Source organism: Fukomys damarensis, unplaced genomic scaffold (assembly GCF_012274545.1).
Source record: "Fukomys damarensis isolate Sample0158 unplaced genomic scaffold, DMR_v1.0_HiC HiC_scaffold_23, whole genome shotgun sequence".
In the NCBI taxonomy this organism is placed as follows: domain Eukaryota; kingdom Metazoa; phylum Chordata; class Mammalia; order Rodentia; family Bathyergidae; genus Fukomys; species Fukomys damarensis.
In genome coordinates, this window is record NW_022900935.1 from 24,258,395 (window position 1) to 24,284,566 (window position 26,172).

General features: G+C 40.5%; 1 protein-coding gene and 1 pseudogene across 1 annotated transcript in view; one reads left to right on the top strand and one right to left on the bottom strand.

The window, feature by feature from the left end:
• The window catches only part of Rnf220 (ring finger protein 220), a 219,074-nt gene that overhangs the window by 5,710 nt on the left and 187,192 nt on the right, over window positions 1–26,172 (top strand). The gene's annotated exons all lie outside the window — the stretch shown is intronic.
• On the bottom strand, window positions 22,487–22,759 carry LOC104852463 (annotated as a pseudogene).

Here is a 26,172-nt window from a genome sequence, read left to right on the forward strand (position 1 = left end):
CCAGGCCACCTGGTGGGCACCGTCCGCTCACTTGCCACGGACCCCCGGGCCACCGCCGCCGAGGCTCAGCTTGAGAATGCTTTGAGAAATGTCGTTGACCTCGCCGTCGCTCTGCGAGACTTGGAAGTTGAGGGAGAACCCCCGCTCCCCGCGCGCGGCCAGGGACCCAGGGCTGGCTGCGTCCCCAGCCCTGCCCTCCAAGTCCCCACGCTCCCAAGTCGCACTAAGAACGCAGCCAGCCCCTGTTCAGGAAACGGAAGACACGGGGGGACAGGGGAGGGAGTGTGACACGAGTGGCGGGGGTTCGTGGCATGGGGGACCGGCAGGGGGGTGCAGGTAGGTGCGTGGGGAGTGAGGGGGACGGCGCGGGGTGGGGGACGAGGGCTGTAGGGGAGCCAGGCGCGTGGACCTGTACACGCGTGGACGTATACACGCGCATCAAGACCTAGCCTTTGCCTTGGTATCCGAGGACTCCTTTCAGCTCAAAATGTTTTTTCCTTTCTTGCTTTTCAAATCAGTAAAATATTCCGAAGAATGTCTCCCAAGTTCAGGGCTTGGTGGATCTAGAGGCCGGCTGGTATTGGGCGAGGCGAGCCGGTCCGCTCTTAAGATCAGAGGCTGGAAGCCAGCACAGCGGGGCTCTCGCAAAAGTCTGGGCGATTTCTGGAATTCTTCCCACGGGAAGTTTTCCGGGGCTACCTTCCGGTCAGCGAACCCAGGTTGGATATTTGGTGCCCCCGCCCTTCTTTTCTGAAAACAAAAAACACACATTGTATCCAAATAACAAAAGTTGCTGTGCTTCCCCACCCCCTTTCCTCGTTAGTCAGGCAGAGGAAACTGAAAAATAGAATTATATTTTTATGTTGGTTTTTCTTATTTTTAAACTATATTAGCTACCTCCATCTGGTTAATAAATATTAGCACAAGTTGAAATGTATTCTTTGTAAATACTTCGGATTTAGAATCACAATGCATTTTAAAACATTTTTATACTGTTTTTTCTTGCTTTTACATCATTAACCACATCCATCTGGCTAATAAATAATCCGAGCATACATTGGAACATATTCCTAGAAATACTTGAGATTTGGAGTGATGGTATGTTTTATTGTGAAATCCACATGATTCTAACATCAAAATAACAACTTTTGGACTTGAATATTCTCTTCCAACAGTTTAACTGCATTTCTCAGCGCCATTTTACCCCTCTTAAAGAGAGATGAACTTCAGATTTAAGAATAATTTATTGCTATATAGCAGTTAAAATGTCTTAAAGAAATTTTTAAAGTATCATGTCAGTTGTGGCATTTGTGGTTGAACAGAAGTGTTTTTATCCTCAAAGTGTGTGCTACAGAGTGGGAATTTGTAAATAACTCTTTCTTTTGGGCAAAGCAGGAGAGAACTTTCTTAAGCCTTTTCCAGAAAAAAAGTCCTGGATTGGAACCATGAGTTTAGACCTAGAGAAATGATACACTGTGGCATGAATCAGTAGACTGGCAGATGCTAATTAAACAGGAGCAGTTTATTCCCTTACAGTCTTACCCAGTGGATTAGAGTTTTCAGTTAACCACATTTTGTTTTACTGTAAAGAACAATTTGTTGTTGCGTCACTACCAAGCACATCAAAGGACGTAGTAAGTTTGAGTATTGAATACATTGATGGCAATGGTTATAATCTAGTTTTGACTTTAAATTTTCATGAGTTTACTACTCTTCAGCATTGCACTGAAGGAAATATGTAAGACTCTGCTATCCTAAAGGCGTGGGGTTGAGGAAAGAGAGGAAGAATTTGTTTAGGCCTTGAATTTTGATGATGATGAAGGTAGGAAGTTTTTCAAGAGCTACATAAAATCCTCCTGCAGAAACAGACTTACTTTGTTGATAGTACTTGAGATACTAAAAGATCTTTCATAATTTAAAAAAATATTAAATTTGCTTTTTTTTTTCTCCTAACCTTTTAGAGATCTGAGACTGGAGCCCCTTTCCCAAATGTTTTCCCACAGCATTACATCCTGTATGGTGGAGTCCACAAATACAGATCTGCTTTTGGTGTGTATTTTAGAATAAAGTTTCTCTCTAGATCCTGGTTGAAGCTGGAAACAGCCAAGTGATGTGGTGGTTTGTAGATACATATAACCATCTGGCAGTTCAGATATTTGACCATCAATTTTCTCTGTGGAATGTGTCCTGGTTGCAAATGACCTATAGGAAATGAAAGTTGTGTTTTTAAGGGGAGAGATGGTGCTGCCAGTGTATTCTTTTTAGCAGATCCAGAGCTTTAGAACACTAAAGAGATAGGTGGGTGAAGAAGGAACCTTTTGGTTCAGTCTCATGAGAAATCAAGCCCAGTAAGCCTGAGTGTGACTCATGAGATGAGAGTTGTCTTTTTTCACTGAGATTCATTTGCAGGCCAAGACTTATGGCTCTGCATCCATCTTAGAGCAGCAGAGACCATCAGAACACTGCAGGGAGGGGGCAAGGGCCAGCCCTAGAAAGACTTTCACTTTATTTTCAGGTATGTGATTTCCATTTAGGTGCCAGCTAATCCTATATTGCTCTCATTTGACCTTGCTTTTTGGGGTTTGATTTAAACAAAGTCAGTGGCCTAGCATAATAAATAGCTGTTAGGGGAATAACAGCTATGTTTGCCCCTTTGAGTCTCAGATCAAAGATGTTGCAAAGCAAAAGTGAGGAGGCAATATAGCATAGTTGTTATGAGTGTAGTCTCTGGAGCCAAATCCCAACCCTTTAGCTTACTTGCTTTGTGACACTTGGGCAAGTTACTTAACATCTCTGAGCCTCAGTAGTCTCGCCTGTAAAATGGGAATTGCACAACTTTAAATGGTGACTGTGAAGGACTGAATGAGATTAAATTCACCAGGTAATGCTTGAGCCATTGCGTATACACACAAAATGTCCATTATTGTTTTTAGCACAATCTGGAGGAATATTTTTCTTTGTTAGAAGTACTGATGTAGCCAAACATAGGGTTATTAACAACTGGCGTGTATGTGGAATCCTCTCACACATCCTCCTGCCTTATGGCAATGGAGAAAGAGGGAGAGAGAGAAAGGCTGGAAAGCTCTTTTCTGTGATGGCCAGCTGCTTCGCCTGTCTCCATTATCATCTGTCCACCCTGGTGGATTAGCCCTGATGTCCCTGTGACCTCCTCCTCCTTTGGTTTTATTTAGAGACAAGGTGGTAGTATAGCTAGAGAAACTGAGTCTGAATCCAAAAGGGACTTGACTAAGTTCGATATCTAGGCAGTGGCCTAGGTCAGCAATCTGATGAATTTTCTTATTCTGGCATTTAGTATTATCAGATATTGTTGGAAATAAATGGGATATTAGAATTTATGAGTGGTAGAGATTTGGGCCATGTATAATCAGATTTGCTGTAATGGTATTTGCCTAGTATTAGAAAGCAAAGTCCCAGAGTTTCTAGTATGCCCTTAGATTTTAAGTTATACAGACACTCTTACTCTCTTGCCTATGAGACAAATCTGTGAACCTTCCCCCATCTGTGTGTGTCACAGTCCCACAGCATGATGGATTGTCTATGCTTGGGGGAGGCTTAGGATGGGGCTTGAAGGGGCCTTGCAGGTCAGGAGAGAAATACAGCAGCAGGGCTGCAATGGGGGGGGCGCCCGCTGGGGAGGGATTAGTGGGGGAAGGGGAGGGCAGGGTTGGGCGGGGAGAGGCCTCTCACGTAGTGTCTGTGTGCATTCTCCTAGGAGTAAAAGAGGGCTGTCCATTACCCTGAGCGCACAAATAAACTCAGTATTTTCTCTTTGTAGAAAGAAAACCCCATGGGGCTTGGGAGTACCAGAGAATGGCTCTACATGTAGTGGGAGAGGTGGGGAGTAGAGGGCAGGAGCGGGAATCCAAGGACCTCAGATTTAAGTATTTCAGTAGAGGACTCCTATTTGGAAAGTAGCCGTCGGAGGCCAGTGGGCTGCCCCTATGTGACTCCCTTTAGGAGCAGCGGCTCACCTCTCCATTGGGGGCAGGATACCTCTGAAGATCATGGGACAGCCCATTGTGCTCTCTTCTTGTCCCTAGTCCTTTCCCACATATAGGCACAAAAGTGTGTGGAAAGTAAGGAAAATGCTAAATGTTCTTAAGTTTTAGTTTTTAAAGGGAAGGCAAATGCCAGGGATGGTGATATGCCTGCAATCCCAAGACTCTGGGAGGCTGAGGCAGGACGATCACAAGTATAAGTCCAGCCTGGGCAATTTAGCAATTTAGCAAGACCCTGTCTTAAAAGAGGGCTGAGGATGTAGCTCAGTGCAAAAACCCTGAGAAATTAGCGCAGAAAAAGGGGTGGGGCTGAAGGGAACATCTGAGATTTAGGCCCAAATGCCAAAATCATAGTTGAGAAGGAATTCTAAAAGAAGAAAGAGAAGGATCTAAGGTGGTGGAGAAGTTAGAGCAGTGGCACATGCAAGGGGAAGGAATCAGCAGGACTGCAGTTAGGACCTAGGTTTCAGTTTCCTTCCTGAGCAGTAAAAAAAAAAACTTAGAACAACAAAAGTCTGGACACATGGGCTTCCTTCCTGACAGGCCAACCTGGTGGGGCTTCATTCAGATTAAGCAGCAGTCAAGGCTGATTTACGGGTACAGAAGCTCAAACATGTGGGCTTAACCCTTTCCTGACCCTAGGGATGCTTCACTGCAAATGCTACAACCTTCTTCCAACTTCCCCTCATGGCGTGGACAGCTTTTTACTGTCATTTCCTTTTTACTAAAGAGAGTACCTGCTGTTGAGTGCCTAATAACCTCCACATGAAAAATTTGAGTCTATAAGAAATCAAGTGACTTGAAGGAGACCTGACCATCAAGTGTGTAACAGAGCTGGCATTGTAGCTCATGGCCTGTGTGGCTTTCAGGCGTTTGGTTACATTATATTGACACTGACAGCCTTCTTTGGTAATGGAAAGTACCTCCTGGAGTCCGAACTGGGGTGATCCTGTGAGCCTTATTTCCTATCTTTGTAAGATACTAGTACTTCAGAAAAAATGATGCTACTTCATCTTAGCTGTTTATAAATGATGGCAGAGGCCATGAGGCGTGATTCAGTTGCCATCATTAGAAGGGAGTATGATGTACTCGCCAATTTATTTAATCAGTCAATCATATTCAGAATGCGTACCTATATTTTTCCATAGCAACATGCTAAGTGCTGGGGATAGAATGATGCACAGGACAGATTCTGCTTTGCTGGAGCTCGAAGTTTAGTTAGCACCTGCAGGATGTTAAGAAAAGTGCTGTCGTAGGGGAAGTATGAAATGCCATAGCATCAGAAGTAGGGGCATCTGATCTTGTCTAAGAGCCAAGGATAGTTTTCTGGAGCAAGCAGTCTTTAAGTTGATATTTGATAATCAAGAAGTTATTTATTTAAAGAAGCTGATCATAGAAATTTGCTTTTTTTGAACAAAGTATAGTATCTGAGGGTAGAGAAAAGCACTCCAGAGCTGCCAAGTAATGTGCATGATAAAGCAAGAATAGAATTTCCCCCTGCTAGGATCTGAGGCCTGACCTCCAGTCTCTGCAGAACTTAATCCTTTAGCCAGGCATTCTTAAGAATGCCCATTTGGCGCTTGTGTGGTTCTGAGGCCCAACATCACAGAGGGTACTGCTCTGAAAGTAATTTTCTGAAAAAAAAAAAATAGTCACTACAAAACACTTTCTGATGACAGATAATATCCTAACCACCAGAAGACCCCTGAGTACTCAGATCCATGCCTGGCACAGAGTAGACCCTCAGGAACTCCTTGCTGAATGAAGAAGGGCATAACCTTATGATGTTAGTGAGGTCAGTAGGGGTCCTTGTCTCTTTTGCTTGCTTGGTTGCTTGCTTGTTTTCAGTCCTCAGAATTGAACCCAGGGCCTCATACATGCTTGGCAAGCACTGTACCCTGCGCCATAGTCCTAGTTCTTATTCTCCCTCTCTTTTTTTTTCTTTTTTTTGAGACAGAGTCTCACTAAGTTGCAGAGACTAGCTTCAAACTGATGCTCCTCCTGTCTCAGTCTTCTGATGATCTGGGATAACAGGTGTCTAGCTAGAGTCCCCATCTTTTTACTGAAGTTCATGCTCAGCGCTATCCTTCACCTTATGCAGAGACATGATAGGTCTCAGTACCTAGAGTGCTCACTTGGCTGCTAAACCACATAGCACCAGGATTCCTGTCAGGGTTTCTTGGCAGAGTTTCCTATGGGAGGTGCATTGCTGGAGCTTGACTTTCATGAGGGAGGTTAGATGTGTCATGCCAAGAGTATTGACAAAGGGAAAGAAAAAAAGGTGAAACAAACCGCCATTCCAACCTGGCACACATAGGCATACTGAAATAGGGCTCTGTCATCTGCATTGTGGTTTCCCTTCCTCAGCCTCTTTATCTTCATCATCTTGCTGTATCCACGGACATTTCCTGAGTTCCTGTGTGCAGAGCGTTGCTCTCAGTGCCACTTGCAGGGCTGTCAGAAAAGTAGATCACACTTCCTCTTCTTGAGGGCCTGGTGGTTAAGGTGAGTAGTGAGAATGTGTACATGAGAATGAAATATAATGTGAAATAACAGGGCTGGCTCTAGGATTTCTCGAGGGAGTCAGCCCCACAGCTGGGTTTCCCAATGTCATCTAAGGACTGCCTTCTTTAGATCACTTGTGGGTTGGGGTTGGAGAATGCTACTGATAGTGCAGATTCCCAGGGCCGACACAGACCTCTGGCTTAGAATTCCAGGAGCAGTGTGTATTTAACAAGCAGCCTCCCCTCCTTATCCTTCTGCTCCTTAAGCCTTAGGAGTGGTCACTCATCATGGTGAAAGGATCAAGGGGGAGGTTTCACCCAGGATTTTGGCCTTGAAAGAGGAGGAGTTAGGGCCAGGAGCACAGAGAGGACAGGACAGCAATTCCACCAAGGACTGGAGAGAGGAAAGGGCGGGGACACAGGCTATGCCTGAAAACAGAATCTTTTCACCAGCCTCTTGCCATAGGGAGCATCTGTCCAGCTGCCACTGAGTCCCCTCTTTGCCTTGGCTCCTTCTCGGACTGTGCCCTTCTCCTCCCTTATTACTGATCAGCTGACTGTGTATTCTCAGACTTCCCCTTCTTGGTGCAATACTGTCATTATGAGGCAGCCCTGCAGAGGGGCTCAAGGTGCTTAGCCAGATGTGAGGGAGGGCAGAGTGTTCCTTGGGCCCGGGCCAGCATCTGCTCTTCTCACTGTGCCTGTGCTGCCTGATAGGGCTGCAGAGGGCTTGTGATGGTAGTGGTGGATTTTTTTTTTGTGGGGGGAGGCAGCTTTTTTCTTATTCCCCAGCCCTTATACTTTCAAATGCTCATTTGTAAAGAAAAAGGTTGGAGAGTTAAAGGAATCTCAGTGGCAGAATTAGTCACTACCTGCAATCACTACCTGGCTTTCTGCTTCAAGCTTTAACTTTTCTGGTGACAGCTGCCAGTTAGTGGAAGGTTCAGTGGACCAGGAACAGGGCCTTAGTTTGAGGCTCAGGTGGCTACAATTACAATGAGCAAGTGGGATGCCCTCATCAATTTTGCTTTAGAATAAGAGGTGCTGTTTCCTCCAGTAACATTCCCCCTTTTAAAGTACTCATCACTTTATAATTATTTGCTCAGCCGTCCTTCTCCTATGGGGCCCACATTAGTGCCCTGTGTGGTTCTAGCCAGGGTGTCTCCTCATATAGTATCTTGGTAAATATTTGGTATGAGAATAAAGCAATCCAGGACCACTGTTTTCTCTGCCAACCTGCTGAGGTTGCCAGCTGGCTGTACCCACTTTGACATAGGCTGAAGGAGCACACAGCATCCAGCACAAAGCTAGACAGTAGGACAAGGAATAGGACAGAATCAGAAGCACTGGGCTGGTCATTTACTGGCCATGTGACTGGATGAATAACTGTTTCTCTGAGCCCTCGCTCCTCATATATGAAATGTAAAGTGGTAAATAATCCTCACCCTACCTTAGAGGGTTGCTGAATCAAAAAAGATAACAGGTGTGTTCTGTAATTCTGAAAGTAACCAAATTAATGTCGGTGGGGGGAAGATATATCTATCCAAGAACTCTATATAAAGAGCAAAATAGTCTAATGGAACTAAAGTAGTTTATGAAATACCTGACCATTCAACCTACAGGGAAATTTCTTATGTGTCACCCCATCCTTGATGTTGAGCTACAGAAGAGAGTTCATCCCCTCCCTGATACTGGCTACAGCATTATCTTCCCAGATAGTTTGGGACAAGTTATCTAACTTTTGCAGAATTTTGGTGAAGATAGGTTGCAGAGTGCTTTCTGTACAGGTGTGTGACAACTCAGCTGAAATTTCATTTTGCCACATCTCCTCTGAAATGAATTTACCCTTTGCTTTTTATCAGCACAGTCCAGAGTACCTTTATTTCTCTCATTTTCAGACCTCTCTTCCTATCTTGTGGAAGGAAATATTTTGGATCAGAGGTATAATACCTTGACCTGAGAAATGATGGATAGAATCAAGGCAGAGCAGACTTTCCGCCCAGAGGACCTTTCCTAGGCTGTGAAAAAAAGCCATGCTGTTCAGGCCAGTAGGACAAAATGAAGAGGCTTGTGGGGCTGGGGATTTATCTCGGTGGTTCTGCTGCCTGCCTCGCAAGTGTGAGGTCCTGAATTCTATCCCCGGTCTCCGCCCCACCAAAAAAGGAGGCTTGTGTCAGATTTGGAGGATTTGGGAGGGTTTGCCCCTTAGGTAGATCTTTACAAGTCAGAGCTGGGCCAGGAGGATTGGAGCAAGGGCTTTACTTATGCGGTAAACTTCATTGTGTGATTATTTAATAGACCATTAACAAGCAGATTCATTAACAAGATCTTAATTAACAAGTTCCAGAGTTATTCCTCCAACTTCCCAGGGGAACTGTTCTCCTCCTATTTAGTCCTAGAGACTTCCTATATTCCTTAAACTAACTCTACCAGATGCAGTTAAATTCAGTCTTTTTTTATTGCAAGTGAAATGACTGCAGGCAAAGGCAGGAACACAGTAGTACTACTCCTAATAGTAGTAGCTGACCTGCCCCTTTCCCTAATACTGGGGATCTAACCAAGGCTTTATGCATGCTAGGCAAGCACTCTACCAATGAGCTATAGCCTCAACCCATTAGCCAATCTCTTTTGAGCACTTTCTGGGCCTGGCACTATTCTGAGTGCTTTACAGATAATAATTCACTTCATCCTCAAAATCCTTATGAGATAGGTGTTGCTTATTTCCATTTACAGATGAGGAAATAGAGGCAAAGAGCATTTAAGCAATTTGGCCCTTGTCATACAAGAGAGAAATAACAGAGATGAGATACAAACCCAGGCAGTCTGACTCCAGAATCAGTGGGAAGAGAGAAAACCTCTGGAGATGGAGATCCTTGGGTCAGATTCACAAGAGTAAGGGGTGGGGTGTAAAGATAGATGCTCATAAATCCCCAAACTGGCCTCCTTCTTCCTGAAGGCGAATCTTGTGTTCTTCCTAAGTAGCTTGCCTATAATATCACTTTCTTTAGCAGCATTCTAACTTCTAAGAGGCTTAATAGGCAAGGAGATTGTGGGGCCTTTGACTTTCCTTGAGCCTTAGCCCTAAGTGGTTTATTCTATTAAGCTGATTCTTGGTGGTGGATAGAGCTTTGCTGGATAAGAAGTTGAGGTGAGGGGAGGTGGCAGCAAAAGAAATGAGAAACTTTCACACCCGCTTCTACTCTGCCCCACCCTCAGACCCACTCCCTCCAATAATTCTGTTTTTAGAAATGCAATGAAGGGAGTGGTGGTGCAACTAAGTGAAAAACTTTTCTTAGAGGATTTAAAGAAGTTAACTTTTTTCTCTAAGCTGCCTTTTGCCTCCTCACTTCTGCCTTCCCACCCATTTGTTCCTGCTCTTCAGTCTGCCACTTTTGGATTTTCCCTTCCACCCCTGCTTTTGCTTCCACTCTAGCTCCATACACAAATGCACACACACATGCACACACACACACACACACACACACACACATGAGTGATGTATAAAAATTATGAACTGTCTGTTCAAAGGCAGGAATCCTACACAGGGTGAAATGTAGAAAAACAATAACAGATTCAGGTTTAACAAAGGAAACAATGAGAATTTTTATTTTTTTAGTGAGAGTTACACCAAGATGAATGTGTTCCTCTGATATTGTGACTCAGATTAAGTATTTTCAGGTTTCCTTATTAACATTCTTTCTTGGTTCAGGGAGGTAGCAGGTTGAGAGACCAGAGAACTGTGTCTGGTTTTTATGCAGTCAGGCTGAGCTGCAGAGAAGGAAGAAGGGAAAAGTTTGAGCTGGAAAATGAAGTCATTGGAAAACTGAGGGAAGAGAATCAAGAGTGTGTGTGTGTGGGTTGGGGGAGTACAGCACAGTACAGCACCAGGAAGAGAGAAAACCAAAAGTGATCTGGGAGCTGAAAAGAAAGAAAACTTAAAACTAGAGGTGAGAAGATGGAAACTATGAAGCATTCCAAGAAATCATGAACAATTTATTTGATAGAATATCTTTGTTGATGGGAAACAAGGCCTGTACACATAGTTTGTAAGAGAAGAAAGCAGTAGAGTTCTTTGAAAGGCAATTTGACAATATCTGTCCATGAAAAACTTTAACACAAATACTTCTTTATGGGATTCAACTGTAGTTCATCCTACATATATTTGGTCAAGTACGTAAAGAAGCATGTTCTTTTTTTGGTACCGGGGATTGAACTCAGATCAGAACCACTGAGCTAAATCCCTGGCAGAAGCATGTTCTTTAAATTGTTTGTAATATTAAAAAAAACCCAGAAACCACCTAAATATACATTGAGAGATGGTAAGATGAATTATGATATATCCATATAATAGAGTACTAGGTAGTGTTTTTTAAAACAAATGAGTTGGTGCACTAAGTGCTTATATGTAAAACAAGTTACAGAGGAACAGAGACCCTTTGTGAGATATATATAGATATATCTATATATATCTATATATATCTATATATAGATATATATAGATATATATATATTCTTTCTCTCCCCTAGGGCCTTTGCACTGAGCTACAGCCCTGGCCCTTTTTGTATTTCAATTTGAGCCAGCATCTCAATAAGTTGCCCAGGCTAGGCCCCAACTGATATCCTCCTAACTCAGCCTCCCAGAGTGCTGGGTAAAGGGTGTACCACCACATGTGCCTTATATGTTTTTTAAAAATATTTCCATATTTTTCCCTCAAGACAAAGTTCTCACTGTGTTTCCCAAGCTGGCAACAAACTTAGAATTCTTACATCTCAGCCTCCCAAGTAGCTGAGACTACAGGTGTGAGTCATAACGCTCAGGATTATAGATACATATTTGTCTTTATAAATACATATAAAACTTTTGAAAGTGTGCATAAGAAAAGTTAACAGTAGTTTCTTCTGGGAGATATGACCAGGACAGAAAGAAGAGAGTAATGCTGTTTATTTTATGCTCTTCTGCAATATCTGAGTAAATAATCTGTTATTTTTATAATTTAAAAATCTAGTTTTATGATATTAAAAAGATAATTTGGAGATGTAGCACAAAAAGAACATTAGATAAAAACTAAGGAAATCTGAATAAAATATGGAGTTTAATTCATAATATTATCAATATCAGTTTATTAGTTGTAACAAATGTACCATATTAATATTAAATGTTAATAATAAAGGAAATTGGGAATGGGATATGTAAGAACTTTATACTATGTTTGTCATTTTTCTATAAATCTGGAAATTATCCTGAAACAGCACAAGCCTGTGATCCCAACCCTTGAGAGGCTTAGGCAGGAAGATCACCATGAGTTCGAGGCCAACCTAGACTACACAGTGAGTTCAAGGCCAACCTGAATTACATAGCAAGACCCTGTTTCAAAAAACCAAAATAAAATAAAATAAGAGCTTGTTTTTTTACATTGAAAGCCAGCTATTTCATTGCAAAAAGTAAGCAAAAATAAAAACATAAACAACAAATTAGAAAAAAGTTATATACATTTTAGCCAAAGAGTTAATATCCCTCATTTTAAAAGCTTTTTGTTTTGGTACTGGGGATCGAACTCAGATCCTTGAGCTTGCAGGTGGCAGAACCACTGAGCCAAATCCCCAGCCCTTAAAAAGTTATTTTTTGTAGTCATGTTAATTTTTAGTGGCACCTTAAAAATTGACAATTTATAGTTGTATAAATTCTAAATATTATGATACATGAATATAATGTGGAGTATTTAAATCAAGCTAGTTAACATATCCATCACCTCAAATATTTAATAAAAGTTTATGTTTAAAAGATTATTTGGAAGACTGTATCATGGGAAAGGCTTATAACCTAGCATTTAAAGACTGAATCTTGAAAAGGGAAATTGACAAAAATGAATGATTCCTCTGCTTCTAGAACTAATTACTAATTGGTTCTATTTCTTCCCAGTAGTCAAGTGGATAGGATTATAGTCACAATTGCTGGGAAGATGACTGATTCTTTATTCACAATATTAGCTTTCTTTTCAGAATTAGTTTGTAAAAAGGTTAATGATTGTTATTTCATTTTCACCATCCCGAAAGCGCAGCATCTAGGAGTTACATAGTGAAGGGAGTTTAAACAGAATCCCAATTAGCCAACTCTGTGTGCCCATTTCTATGAAGTTGTTTACCCCTTCTCAAACTGGTGCTGCAGCCACCTAGGAGCAGACCAGAGGACTGCACTCCTAGCCACCTTCTGAGGGGGCTGTCTTCCCTCCTCATGCACTGTCAGGGGTGGTGATAGCCATTGACCAAGATCTTTTGTAGGACAAGGGTCTGGAGACACAGACTTGCCTTTGGTTCAACATGATATGTGCTTGTTTATCTTCCATTCCTCCCATATTAAGATGTGGTTAAGACCAACTATAAGAAATATCCCCTTTAAATTTACTCACTCGCCAGACCAGAGGAAGGCACTTTGGTTTTACCTTTCCATGTAGCAGAGAAAGATCTCAGGACCCTGCTTCCATTCAGCCTGGCCCCCAGTTTGGGAGGTAGGATCTGGTGTAGCATTGGTTACGACAGTATTTTGTCCTTGAATTCCCCGCCCTTGGCTTCTGGCACATTATCCTCTCATTGTTCTGCTATTTCTTTAAACCTGTTTTTGTTCCCATAATACCCTATTTCCCCATATTATGGCACTTAACTATTTATTATTGTAGAAGTGTGCATTGGCAAGGGGGACAGGATAATGTTAGCCTGTACAGGAATTTTAAAACCCCTGAATGTTGGTCCTCTTTTTAACATTATTATTCACTGGCAATTTTGAACAATGTCAGTTTTAAAATATTTCTCCCCCAAAAAATCTTTTATCTAAGTTTGAAAAAAAATTTCTCTATGTATGTAATTTTTGATTAGCACATTTAAAAATTGTTTATTCTTTCATATATTTGTAAGGAAACTTTCGGGTACACTGTATATGCCTGAGTTGTGCAGACCCAGTTTGATTGGAGACTAAGTCTGCATCAGCTCAGAAGCTGTCAGGCTCCCCGAGGACCCACTTTGTATCTCCTACTCCTGTGATGCTACAGATCCCTGCATTCACATATTAGGCGCAAGATAAACAAAAGCACTTTTATTTGTAAAGATGAAGAAACAGGAATTGAGTTATTGATCGGTTCTGTCTGCCATTCTTTGTGACCACAAATTTTTTTTCCCCTCCAGTACTGGGGATTGAACATAGGGCCTTTGCACTGAGCTATGTCACCAGCTTTTTTTTTTTTTTTTTTTTTTTGAGACAGGATATCGCTAAGTCCCTACACTGTCCAGGATAGGTTCAAACTTGTGATCTTCCTGCCTCAGTCTCTCAAAGTTCTGGGATTATAGGTGTGTGCCACCAGATCTAGCTTAAAATTCTTATTTGTGCTTAAATATTACAGTAGTGAAATAAACTGTGAACTGCAAGGTGTAATGTTTTTGTTTGTCATGTGCAAATTTTATTTGGCCTTGTAAATAGTTTCTTATATTTGAATGTCTTCAAGAATAAAACATTCCTTTTTAAAACTAAAGAATAAATCAAGAAAGTGTGATGACTGATCATTAAATGATTACTTATTTTTCATTAAAAACATGGCCCATTGTGTGAGATATGCTCAGTACCCCCTTAGGATGATGTTAGATTTCTAGTATGAATTAGATTTCTAGATTTTCTAATATGAATCAGGAACAGAAGACAACCCCCAGGGTTAGGAGCAGGGAATCTTGGCTAATTTAGGGACAGAGAGAAGGCCTGAGAGCCAGAACCAAGTGAGTTGGGCGACTCTAGTGGCAGAGGAGATGAAGAGGAATCAGACCTCCATAAATCTTTTAGGGCACAGAGAATTTGGATTTTCTTCTAGGTATACAGGATACCAGGGAGCGCCCCCCACCATGGAGTGTTTTAAACAGGGAGAAGTACTGTGTTGTGATTTATCACTTAGAAAGATTACTTGGGCTACTGTACAAGCGAGGGATAGAAATAGGGAGAGTTGGTAACAGAAGACTTATAAAAAAGCCACTCTAGTAATCACAGTGAGAGACAAGGAAGGAGTAATGCCTTACCTTTTTTGAAATATCCACAATACTTTTCTCATAGCACACAATCAGTAAATACTAAATAAATAAATTTAGAAAAAACTAAGTGCCCCCACCAAAAGAAAGAAAATCTAACAAAATACCAACAAACCTGCCGCAGACCAGGTGCTGAGGACATGGTGTTAGGCCCAGAACATTGACTCTGGAGTTCCCTACGTGGAGATTTAATTGCAGTCAGGTGCTTAACTGTGCTGCTGTGGGTCAGGTGATTTAAATTCTTTGAACCCAGGTTTCTTGTCTACCTCTGGGAATCAGATGATAATCCTTTTGCTTTACATGGTAGCTGCTCAACACATGATGATTATTCAGTGTAGTGGGACATGAGATTACTTTTGAGGTAGTGGTCATTCAGTCTTCAATGTGATTAAGCCATGAGAACATGGTATAGGAGTTTCTTAGGCATAAATGACACATTGGATCTTTTCATAACTGGGATTCTGTGTCCTGCATATAAACTTTTGCTGGTCTTAGAGTAACTGGATTTTTAAATCTAAGGAAGAGAATCTATAAGAACAGAACTTTGGAAATAGAAAGAGTAAAAGTCTTCAGTCTCAGCTCAGCTCTTCTTCCTGACTTGAGGAGTCAGATCTCCTTTTCCTTCATTTCCAAGTATCCTGAGGTTTATGCTTTCTTCACACAGAAAGTGACTACTCCCGAAAGCCAGTTTCCAGTTTTCTCTACAAAATCTCCCTGGAGCCCAGGGAGATCTTGTCTTGTACCTAGTTAAATGCCTCGATTAAGGATGTAATCATACTTGTTTGGCTCTGTAAATCATTTGACCCTCACCCATCCCAGTCTGGGCCTCTGGGGGCCCCAGCAATGGCCATTTTGTATCTGCAGGGTTAGGGTAAAGCTGAAGGAGCTGGTGACGGCTTTTATCCTTAGTGGAAAGATAGCCACTTCATTAGGGGATGATATATTTATCTTCTTTCCTAGGTTTTTTTTTTTTTTTTTTCTATAAGTACAGCTTTGATTTCATTGCTTATTATTGGATTGTTGAAGATTTTTAAGTCTTCTGGGTTAAATTTGGCAAGCCATATGTATCTAGGAATCCATTATCTTTGAGTAGCATGCACACCTGTGTATGTGCGTGTTACACAAAAGAGAGAGAATAAAAAGACATACTAGAAAATAGGCCCAATAGCATAAGGAAACTTTGCACAAAAGCCAGAGAGGGGACTTGCAGGGGAAGACAAGGAAGTAATTTTGCCCATTTTAAGTCCCACTTGAACCATGTGGTTTCTGAGTCCTGAACCTTTTGAGGTTCAAGTTGAGTGCACTCTTGACAAAACGTGATTTTCTGGTTCACATAAAAAAGGCTTTAAAAGACTTCGAAGTCTTTTCCTTGGGACATCAAACAGTCTTCAACAAAGCAGGGGTGCTGATAAGATGCTTGCAAATGAACAGATTAAATTATCCTGTGAGGGTTAGCTCCTCCTTAAGAAGTATGTGGAGTTGGAAACACAGGAGATGGGGTGATGCCAGCACACACACACCCTGGGACCCCAAAGCACCCTCCACTTGGGTACCCTGGGCACCTCCTAGGACCTGGAGGCTGACTTTGTGAGAAGGTTCACAGGAAAGTACCCAGGGAGTTAGAAACCAAAAACAAACTGCTGTATCCTCTGTCTTCCCCAAGGCAACACTTTTGTCCTCTAATAAAAGATATAAATTAACTTAGAAAAGATAGGTCATTCATTTTAAAAGCTGTCAATTGTTTGGGAGGCTTAGAGCACAGTTTTGCTTATTGATCCAGCTTCAGTCTTTGGACTTTAGGGGTAAGGACTTGGGTGACTCCCACTTTATGGTATATGGAATAGCTCACTTCAGAATTGGTACCCACTGCAGTAGAATTTCTATTGCCAAGGCAGTAGCTAAAGCTGAAGTTGACTGCATAGACAGCACTGTGGGTGGGTTGACTGCATGAACACAGTTTCTGAGCCAAACAGCTAAAATATTAATGATCAGCTTTAAAGAGATGCAATTCTGATTGAGGCACCTCTCCTGTTAGAAACCATAATTAGCAATTAAAATATGTTTTAAAAACTGTTCCTAACCAGCACCTTCTAAATAAATAATTGTTGGTGCGGTTGAACTTGTTTTATTACCCTGTGTTTTTTCTTATTTCTTTCCCCACTGCATAACTTACAACCCTGTAAATGCTCAGTAGCTGTTAATATGATTCTGTCAATATGTTTACCATGGTGACTTGGGCTGTATTTGGTGAGCATTTGAAGAAATCAGTCACTGGTTGGAGGGAGGAAAGACAAGCTGTCGATATCCGGGAGAAATGCTAATAACCCTGGTGACAAATTGTCCTTTGGATTCTCCAAAGGTTAAGAAAAAGCACCTCTTAGACCTGGGAGCTTAGGGCTAAGGGATGGTGACTTGTTAGGAAGCACAGACATGAACTGTCATGGTCCTGCAGTGTCCTTTTCATTGTCTGACTTCAAACCTCTCAAAGCCACACTTGAGTTTTTGAGACACACAGGCCTGGATTTGAATTCTGATTCCCCTCCAGTGTAACCATGTGACCTTGAGCAGCCACTGTGCCTTCGTTTTCCCATCTGCAAGTTCAAGATTGTAATATCCAGCCCTATGAAGGAATGGGAAAGCCCTTAGACAAAGATGCCATTCACTGCTGCTCAGACTCTTCTGGGAAACCACACAAATGGAGAAAGAAAATAAACTTTTGCATTACAATAGCATAGAAAACATTCGGAAGTCTCATATTATCCTAACTTTTGTTACTTTTGCACTTGAGGTTTATCAAAATAATGCTTAAATATGTTTATAATGAAGTAAAATTGATGCTCTGATAGAATTCAGTAATCTCACAGGTATTTTGTTGAGTGCCTACTATGTGCCAGCAATTCAAGGAACTAGGGTTACAGCAGTGAAGGCAGATACTGCCTAGGCTTCCAGGGAACTTACAGCTGCATCCACTAGACAGCCCAATATTAGATGTTCCTCAGGTCCCAGGGACCCATTGGAGGTGACAAAAATCTGACACTAGCGAGTCCTGTGAAGTACCTCCCATTGGCTATCTTCCATGATTTTAAGTGGATAAGAGAATGAGACACCTACACAGTCAGAATCATGAATATTTTGGTATATGTCCTTCCAGATTCCTTTTTAGGAGAGAATAGATAAGTAGATCGATATATTTTATATAAGCAAGATCATACTAGCCAGGCGCTGTGGCGCAAGCCTGTAATCCCAGCACTTGGGAGGCTGAGGCAGGTGAGTTCGAGACCAGCCTGGGCTACATAGTGAGTTCCAGGTCTGTCTCAATTACATAGTGAGACCCTGTCTCAAAAAAAAAAAAGAGATCATACTAATATGCTAGTTTGTAACTTTCTATTTCTCTTACTCATTTATTATAGACACTGCTGCATGTCAATAAATATAGATTTATATCACCACTCTTAATAGCTACTTAGTATTCCATTGCAGGGATGTATCGTGTTTTATTCAAACAATCCCTGGTCTAATTAGGATGTTTCTAGCTCTTCAGTTTTATAAACAATATAGCAGAGAACATCTTCGTCAAGTATCTGTTCATTTTTCTTAGGATATATTCCCAAATGTAGAATGGTTAGATAAAAATGATAGGCATATTAAAAATTGTATGCCTATTGTTAGATTAGCGGATCTTATCAACACATAATAATACATCTTTTTGTCTCTGCCAGTTAAATGGGCAAAAGTAGTATCTTGTCTTTTGTTTGTTATTACAGTAGTGGGATTTGAACCTAAAACCTTTGCACTGAGCTATATCCCTAGCTCCTTTTTATTATTTCTATTGAAACAGGGTCTTGTTAAATTGCCCACATGAAACTTGAATTTATGATCCTTCTGCCTCAGCCTCCCAAAGTGCTGGGATTAAAGTGTGCATCACTGTGCCCAGTGGCATCTTGTTTATTTGACTTGCATGTCTTTAGTTGCTAGTGAAGTTAAACTATTTTTAAAATGTTTATCGGAGTTAGTTTATCTTATTTTGAATTGTTTGTTCATGTCCCTTGTCTATGGGGTATCTTTCTTTTACTGGTTTTAATAGCTCTTCAAAAATATATTCATATCTAAAAATAAATAAATAAAATATATTCATCTCTTTTCACCTAGAATATATGTTGTGCATAATTTTCCCCCAGTTTAACACTATCTTGGTATTTTGAGGTAATGGAGGCTTTTGTTATTATTGTTTATTTTGCATATAGAAGTCTTTTTTATTTTTTTAATAGTACCAGGAACCAAACCAGGGCCTTGCTAGGCAAACACTGTACCACTGAGCTACACTGCCAGCCTTTTAAAAAAACATTTTATTTGAAAACAGGGTCTTGCTATATAGCCTGGGCTAATCTTAAATGTGTGATCTTTCTGCCCATCCTCTCTCAAGTAGATGAAATTATAAGTGTGTATCACCACACTAAGTTTTTAACTTTTAATAGGCAATTTATCATGCTTTTTCCTTTTGAGTTTTTGACTTTTGGCTTATCCTTAGAAAGTTACAAGCCCACTCCTAGTCAGTCCCTGAAGCTATTTAGATGTGCCATGGTTGTCTCAGAGCTAGTCCCCAATTTGGAAAAGTCTGAACCTCAAGATCTTGTAAATGTCCACTCAGTGGGAATATGAGGCATCCAGTCCTGAGAAAAGTGCATAGGACCCCAAGGTAACTGATGGAATCTACACTACTGGAAAACACAGGTAAAGAGGTAATTCACAAAGCTGTGACAAGTGATAGGAGTCTAAAAGATACTATAGAAGGGAACAAAGGGGAAATTTAACTGATTCAGGAGCTCAAGACATACATCCTAGAAGAACAGAGGTTCAAGCTGAGATTTTATGACTGAATAAAAGCTAGGTGAAGAGTAGGGAAATGCACTTCCTGCAATGAAGTGGTAAATTCAAAGACCTACAGTCTAGTCTTCAGCTATATGGGTATATTCAAATTTAAATGAATTACAATGAAATAAAATTAAAATTAATTTCATCAGTCCCACTAACCATGGTTCAAGTGCTATCTGCCCACATCTGAGTAATGGTGGTTTCATTGGACACTCAGCTAGAGAACCTCATCATTGCAGAAGGCTCTGTAGGACAGTGCTATTCAGAAAGAGCTTGATGTGTTCAGGGAACTGAAAGGGGCTCATTCAGCAGGCATGTAGTGTGAAAGGTGAGAGCAGTCCAAGATGAAGAGGACATAGAACAGAATAGAGGGACCTTGTCAACACTGACCTTTGTATTGGGGCTGATGTTCCTAGCCAGTTGTGGTAACAGAGGAAGTAGAAGGGAACTAAATTTAAGATTTATTACATAACAGCCCTACAGGCAGATGCTGTCACCATTTTATAGATAATGCAGTTGAGACTCATACAGCTAGTTGACAACATACAGCTAGTTAGTGGCAGTGCTGGATTCAAAGTCAGACTTGCCTGATGCCAAAAACCTGTAGTCTTCCACTTGTGTCACTCAGTAGACTCCAGAAATCTCTACTTATTGATATGTTAGATTAGGATGGAAGGAATTCTGACTTAGAACAAACTCCTCAATTTGAGTATTGAAGGAAGTATTGGTCGTGGGTGAGCTTGACTCATCTTGGATGTACAGGAGAAAGCTTACAGGCAGAGCTTTCTTCGGACCAGGGGAATCACCTGTTCCCTGAGTCACAAAGAGGCACTCTAGTGACCTTGATGTTGCCCACATTCAAGGGATAGCTCTGTGCAGATGCTAACCTTAGAACCAGGACCTGATTGCCAAGGAGAGGCAGCTGGCTTGAGGATTCCCACTTGAAGCCTGTTGGGAGGACTCAGGGGTATCAGAATATGGACTCATCCCCTGACCTGGAATCTATTGTAATGGTCACTTTCAAGATAGTATAGTATTATTGGAAAGAGAGTGGGTTCTAATCCCCAGTTAAAGGCAATCCCATCTGTTTCAGTAGGTGAGTAAAGTGTTGTTTCAAGCTGTGCCTGTCCTAGCCCTAAGTAGCCACAAGGATGGAGGTTTTTAATTTGTTACCACAGCTCCAAGCATTTTCTGAGTCAGTGAAAGTCATGTCTGGTAGGATATTTTTTCAGAATGTGAATTCTAGATGAGTCAGTCTGTTTCCCTAAGTTCAAGATTTAGTATTTTCCAGGGTGAATATTGTGCCTTCACATTTTTCGAGATTGTATGAATGGAAAGATAAAATGTGTGATTACATAAAAGGGATGATAAAGAATGCATGTGTTAGCTTTCTGTTACTGTGACAAAACATCTGAGATAAATGACTTAGAAGGAGAGGAGGTTTATTTTGGCTCATAGTTTCAGAGATTTTAGTCTGTGGAGGCTGAGCCCTGTTGCTTCTGAACCTGTGGCAAGGCAAAATATGATGGTGGAAGTGAATGGCAGGAAAAACTGTTTAACCTCATGATGGCCAAGAAGCAAAAGACAAAGGAAGGGTTTGGGATGCCGATATCCTTTTTAAGAACACACCCCAAGGACCTCACTGTTTTCCTCTAGGCCCACCTTCTAAAGCTTCCACTATCTCCCTTCAACACATAGCCTTTGAGGGTTACCCCAAACCATAACAACGAAAATCTGAAGAAGTAAAAGAGATGTAGTCAAGGTGATAGGCAGAAATAGTAGCCTTGAAGAAGAACAATCACTCTTAGAGTGAAAGAAGAAAATTTTTCAGTGGATGAGGAGGAAGATCCTAGTAGCCTCTGCCTTAGAAATATGAAGCAAGATATTTTGTAGAGAACTGGTATCTTAGTTAACTTTTCTTATTGTTGAGACACAATACTTGATACTCACAAGTTAAAGGAGAAAAGGATTATTTTAGTCCACAGTTTGTAGAGGTTTCAGTCTATAGTTGGATGGCTCCAAGGCAGAGGGGCATGACAGAGGATAAATAGTCCCTAGAATGGAAAGCAGGAGGCAGCAAACAGCAAGCCTCCCTTTCCCTTTTATGCTATTCAGGCTACAATCCTATTCGATGGTGCCACCCACACCCAGGGTGGGCCTTTCCATTATTCACACCCAGAACTATGCTAAACCAATCAGTGGACTAATTTAGTTATCACACCCTTAATCCATATTCACACATCCTAGTTCTAGTCACCTCAGAAAAGCCCCACCTGTGAGCACACGAGGCTTTGGGGGGACATTTAGATACAAGCCATAACAACTGGGGAGCAAAAGAAAGTATATGGAAGTTTGTGACTCTGTTAAAATAGTGCAGGAAATAATCAAGAGATAACCAAAAGGGAAGTGAGCAGCACTCCATAGTTCATTAATTCAATCCTACTGTGTAGGAATCATTAGGTCATAGGACCCAGTGTAAACAAGACCCAACTTCTTCCTTCAAGTAGCTCAGAGTTTTTAAGATAACACCGGTATTTAAACAACCTGATACATTAAGGCAGGTACATATTTTAAGAGAACTAAGCACATAGTTACAGTTTGCATAAGTAGAGTTAGGGCAGGGAATCCTTAAATACCATCTTTGTACTAGTGGAACCCAAAGTTATAACTTCAAAATGTCCTTGTCCTCTAAGTTCCACAGTGGTATAAAGTAGTTACCTGTATGATGGTTCCAGGTTGACGTCTGAAGGATATTTCACAAAGAATGTATGCAAAAGAGTATAAAAGAGAGCTCTTGATTATTTCCTTTCTTTTAAAATAAACAAAACAATAAATTTTTGTTTGCTTCTTCACCAGTTCTTCCATCTCAGATAATGGCACCACCACACACCTCAGTGCTCTGGCTAAAAAGTAGAAATTTCCCCCATTTCCTCTTTTACTCTCCTACCCCAGTTTATCTTTTGTTGTTGTTGTTATGTAAATTAACCCATTTGTTATAGGCTAAGGATGTCCCAAATCATAGAGCTTCTTCTACTGGTCTTTCTGTTCCTTCAGTCTTCTGATGGCCAACTTGACTGCAATGGCAGAAGTGGTGTTGTAGGTCCAGGCACCACCAGCCACTGTTTTCATGCAGGACCCGCAGTGCCTGATCCCTACAACCTGACTCCATCTTGGTCTTGCCACGGAAGGAGCAGGTGTACTTGACGTGCTGGCTGATTTTAATCTCCACCATTTTCTGGAGGAAGGCACGATAGCAGGTCCCTATTTACCAACCATGCTGAGCTTCACAGTGTGTTTAGCCATGTCAGAGAGTCCAAGGATATTCTTACTCCACCATCCCACTCAGTGAAAGTGAGACTTTTTAAGTTGGAAGTGGCCAAAACCACCTTGAATCACATAATAATTTTGACATCTGGACTTAGAAAACAGGATCCAGACCAAATACTTGTTCTGCTGAGCTTCACATGTGTACCATACCTAGCTGCCCTTATACATTTACTCCTGAATATCCTGAAGGCACTGCCAGCTCAGCAAGAGAAAAAATACCATCTTCTGCCACTGAACCTACTTCTCTGGTATTACATGTTTTGATTTATCATCCTAACAGTTATTCAAAATAAAAATTCAGTGTCTCTCCATTACCTCACCATGTATCTGATCAATTTCCATGGCCTGACAATTCTACCTATTAAGTACTACTATCTGTTCCAAATTTTTTTCTCTCTAGTTGGTGTTATCATCCTTTAATGTCAAAACTATGCCACCAGGCTTCCAACATTCTCTACCATGAATGCCATCTCTCTTCTGATTCAGTGTATATTTCCATAAATTGCCGAGAAAGGTCTTTTAGCAGGCAAACATGTTTGTATCACTCTCCATTCTTATCATAGAAATCCAAGACTCAGCTGGAGAGGTAGCTCAGTGGCACTGCACCTGCCCAGCAAGCACAGGGTCCTAATTGCCACCCTCTGACTGTGCGCTATTTTCTCACACTTCTGTGAATTTGGACACAGTATTCTTCTGTTGTAATTCCCTTTTTCCTAAATTGGCTGGGCAATTCCTAAACAATCCTCTATGTTTTGATCCATGTGTATCTCCTAGGTGAAGCCTTCTGTGATTTCTTTTTTTCTTAATTTTCAACAAAACTAGTTTTCCATTTATAAACATGTCTAGCAGTATATAGCTGCTAATGTATTTTTTGGTTCTTCCCAAAGTATATTTTTTCTTTTATACTATAAAATATACATACAGAAAAGTCCGCAAGATACATGTGTACAGATTAAAAAAAAAAAGAAAGAAACACCAATTACATAGTGAATATTCATGAAACCACACCCCGCTGAAAAAAAATAGAACATTTTGGCTGGGGATTTAGCTAAGTGGCACTGCACCTACCTTACAAGTACAAGGTCCTGAGTTCGATCCTCCATACAAAAAAAAAAAGGAGTATTCCCAGCATCCTATTAATCCCTTGTACGCTTCTCCTTGATCACATCTCATCCTTCCTGAGTGATTATCTTCTTTGGGTAATCACTATTTTGACTTCTGTGGTGATTATATTCTTGCTTTTCTTTATAATTTTATTACTCACAGATATGCATTCCTAAATAATATAATTTAGTTCACCAGTTTTAGACATTTCTATGAGTGAAATGATGTATTTTATGCTGTGTGAGTCTTATTTCTTCTGTTCATCAAGTTTGTAGGATTCATCCATATCATTGTACGTAACTAGAGTCCATTCATTTTTTTTTTTCATTCTTTCTTTTTTTTTTTTTTTTTTTTTTTTTTTTTAAAATTTTTTTTTTTTTTTTTTTTTTTTGTGGAACCAGGGATCGAACTCAGGCAAGTACAATGCCACTGAACTAAATCTCTGGTCCCCCATTCACTTCCTTGCTGTATAGTAGTCAGTTGTTTTTATTATGCTTACTTCATGCATCCATTTTAAGAGTATACCCATTTGGGTTATTTCCAATTTTTGGTTATTATGAAAAATGTTGCTATCAACATTTTATGTTTATGCTCATGTGCAGTGTACAAATTTCTGTAGAGCCAGGACTCAAGATAAGTAAGGGCTTCTTCAGCTTTGCTGGCTAATGTCAAACCATATTCCAAAAAGGCTCTATCAATTTGTTCTACTTCTGTAGTGCATGACAATTTTCATTGATCCACATTTTCACCAATACTTGATATTGTCAGACTTTCTAATTTTTGCCAGCTTTGTAAATGTATAATGATTTCTCAACTTAGTTTTCATCTGGATTTCCCTAGCTCTCAGTAAGCTCTCACTTTTTCATGTAGTATTTACTGTTCATTTAAATTTTCTCTTTTGTAAAGTGCCTATTCAGGATTTTGCTCACTTTTCTATTGGATTGTCTCTTTCCTGATTTCTTTACTTAGATATAGTATTTCTCCTTCTAATCAACTATTGCACCTTATGAATATCTCTTATAAATATGTCCTATACTGTATGTACTAACTGATCTCTATATCTCTGGTCTCAGACTCCTGCATTCCATCTTCTTCATAGCTACCTGAGTCTATTTATAAGACAAACATAATTCTTGTAATTCCTATGCCTAAAACCCTTTTGTGATGCCCATTGCCTCCCAAGCAATACAGGATGTGAGACTGTATCCATTGTCATCTCTCTGCCTAACACCCCTCATCTCTGGCTGAGTCCCCTCCCCATTCTGTTACTGTAAATATCATCTCTGTCAAACTGTTTGCAGCTCCTTAAACACAAAATTCTTTCACATCTGCCTTTACCAGTGTTATCCTTTCTCTTCTTTTTCTCCTTAATTTGGAGAATAACTACTTACCACTTTAATTGCAACACAGAGTTCACCTCCTCTATAAAATCTTTTCCAAAACTCTCTTTCTCACCTCTTGCTAACACTCCATCTTTTGTCTTTCTTCTAAATAAATGACTATTGGCTGGGGTTATAACTTACTAGTAGAGTTTTTGCCCAATATGTGTGAATCCTGGGAGTTCAATCTCCAGTATTGGCGGGTGAGGGGATATCTCTATTATCATTTCTAGCAAGGCATGTGTTTATGCTATTACATTTGTTGGTTAATATGTCTGCCTCTCCTATTAGACCGTACATCAGTCCAAAGTCAGGGAGAAAGCTCCTGAAGAGTAAGAACATTTGTTAATCATTTTCTTCTTTCTTTCTTTCTTTCTTTCTTTCTCATAGTCTGGGATAGTATCTAGCACATAGTAGGCTGTGATAAATAGAAGAAATCATTACTAATGTTAATATCGTTATTGCTGTTTTCCAAACTTTAAGACTACAAAGCTCTTGAGGAGCCTGGCACTTGGGTGGCATGGAGTAACTATGACTAATGAATGAATAACTTACAAAAGTAACAGTTGCTTTAAAGTAATAGTTGAAATAGGAATAGCAAGGTAGTGAGTATTTGAAGAGAAACAGTACTGACTTATATACATCTCATTAAATGAAATTTCAACTTCAAACTAATTAAAAACAAAAATTTTAAAAGAACAAATGTGAGGAATAATAAGATGCCAAGGTAAAAGTGAAAAAGCCTAATTTGTCTGGAAAAGAAATTCAAGTCTCTTATATGATATTGTCTTTTATCTATTAAAAACTTTAGTTTTGTAGTGAGATGCTTATAGGTGAGTGTGATTGGAAAAACAAAAATCTAAGGAACACAGAGCCAGAAGATTGTTCTTCAGTAGCACCAAAGTC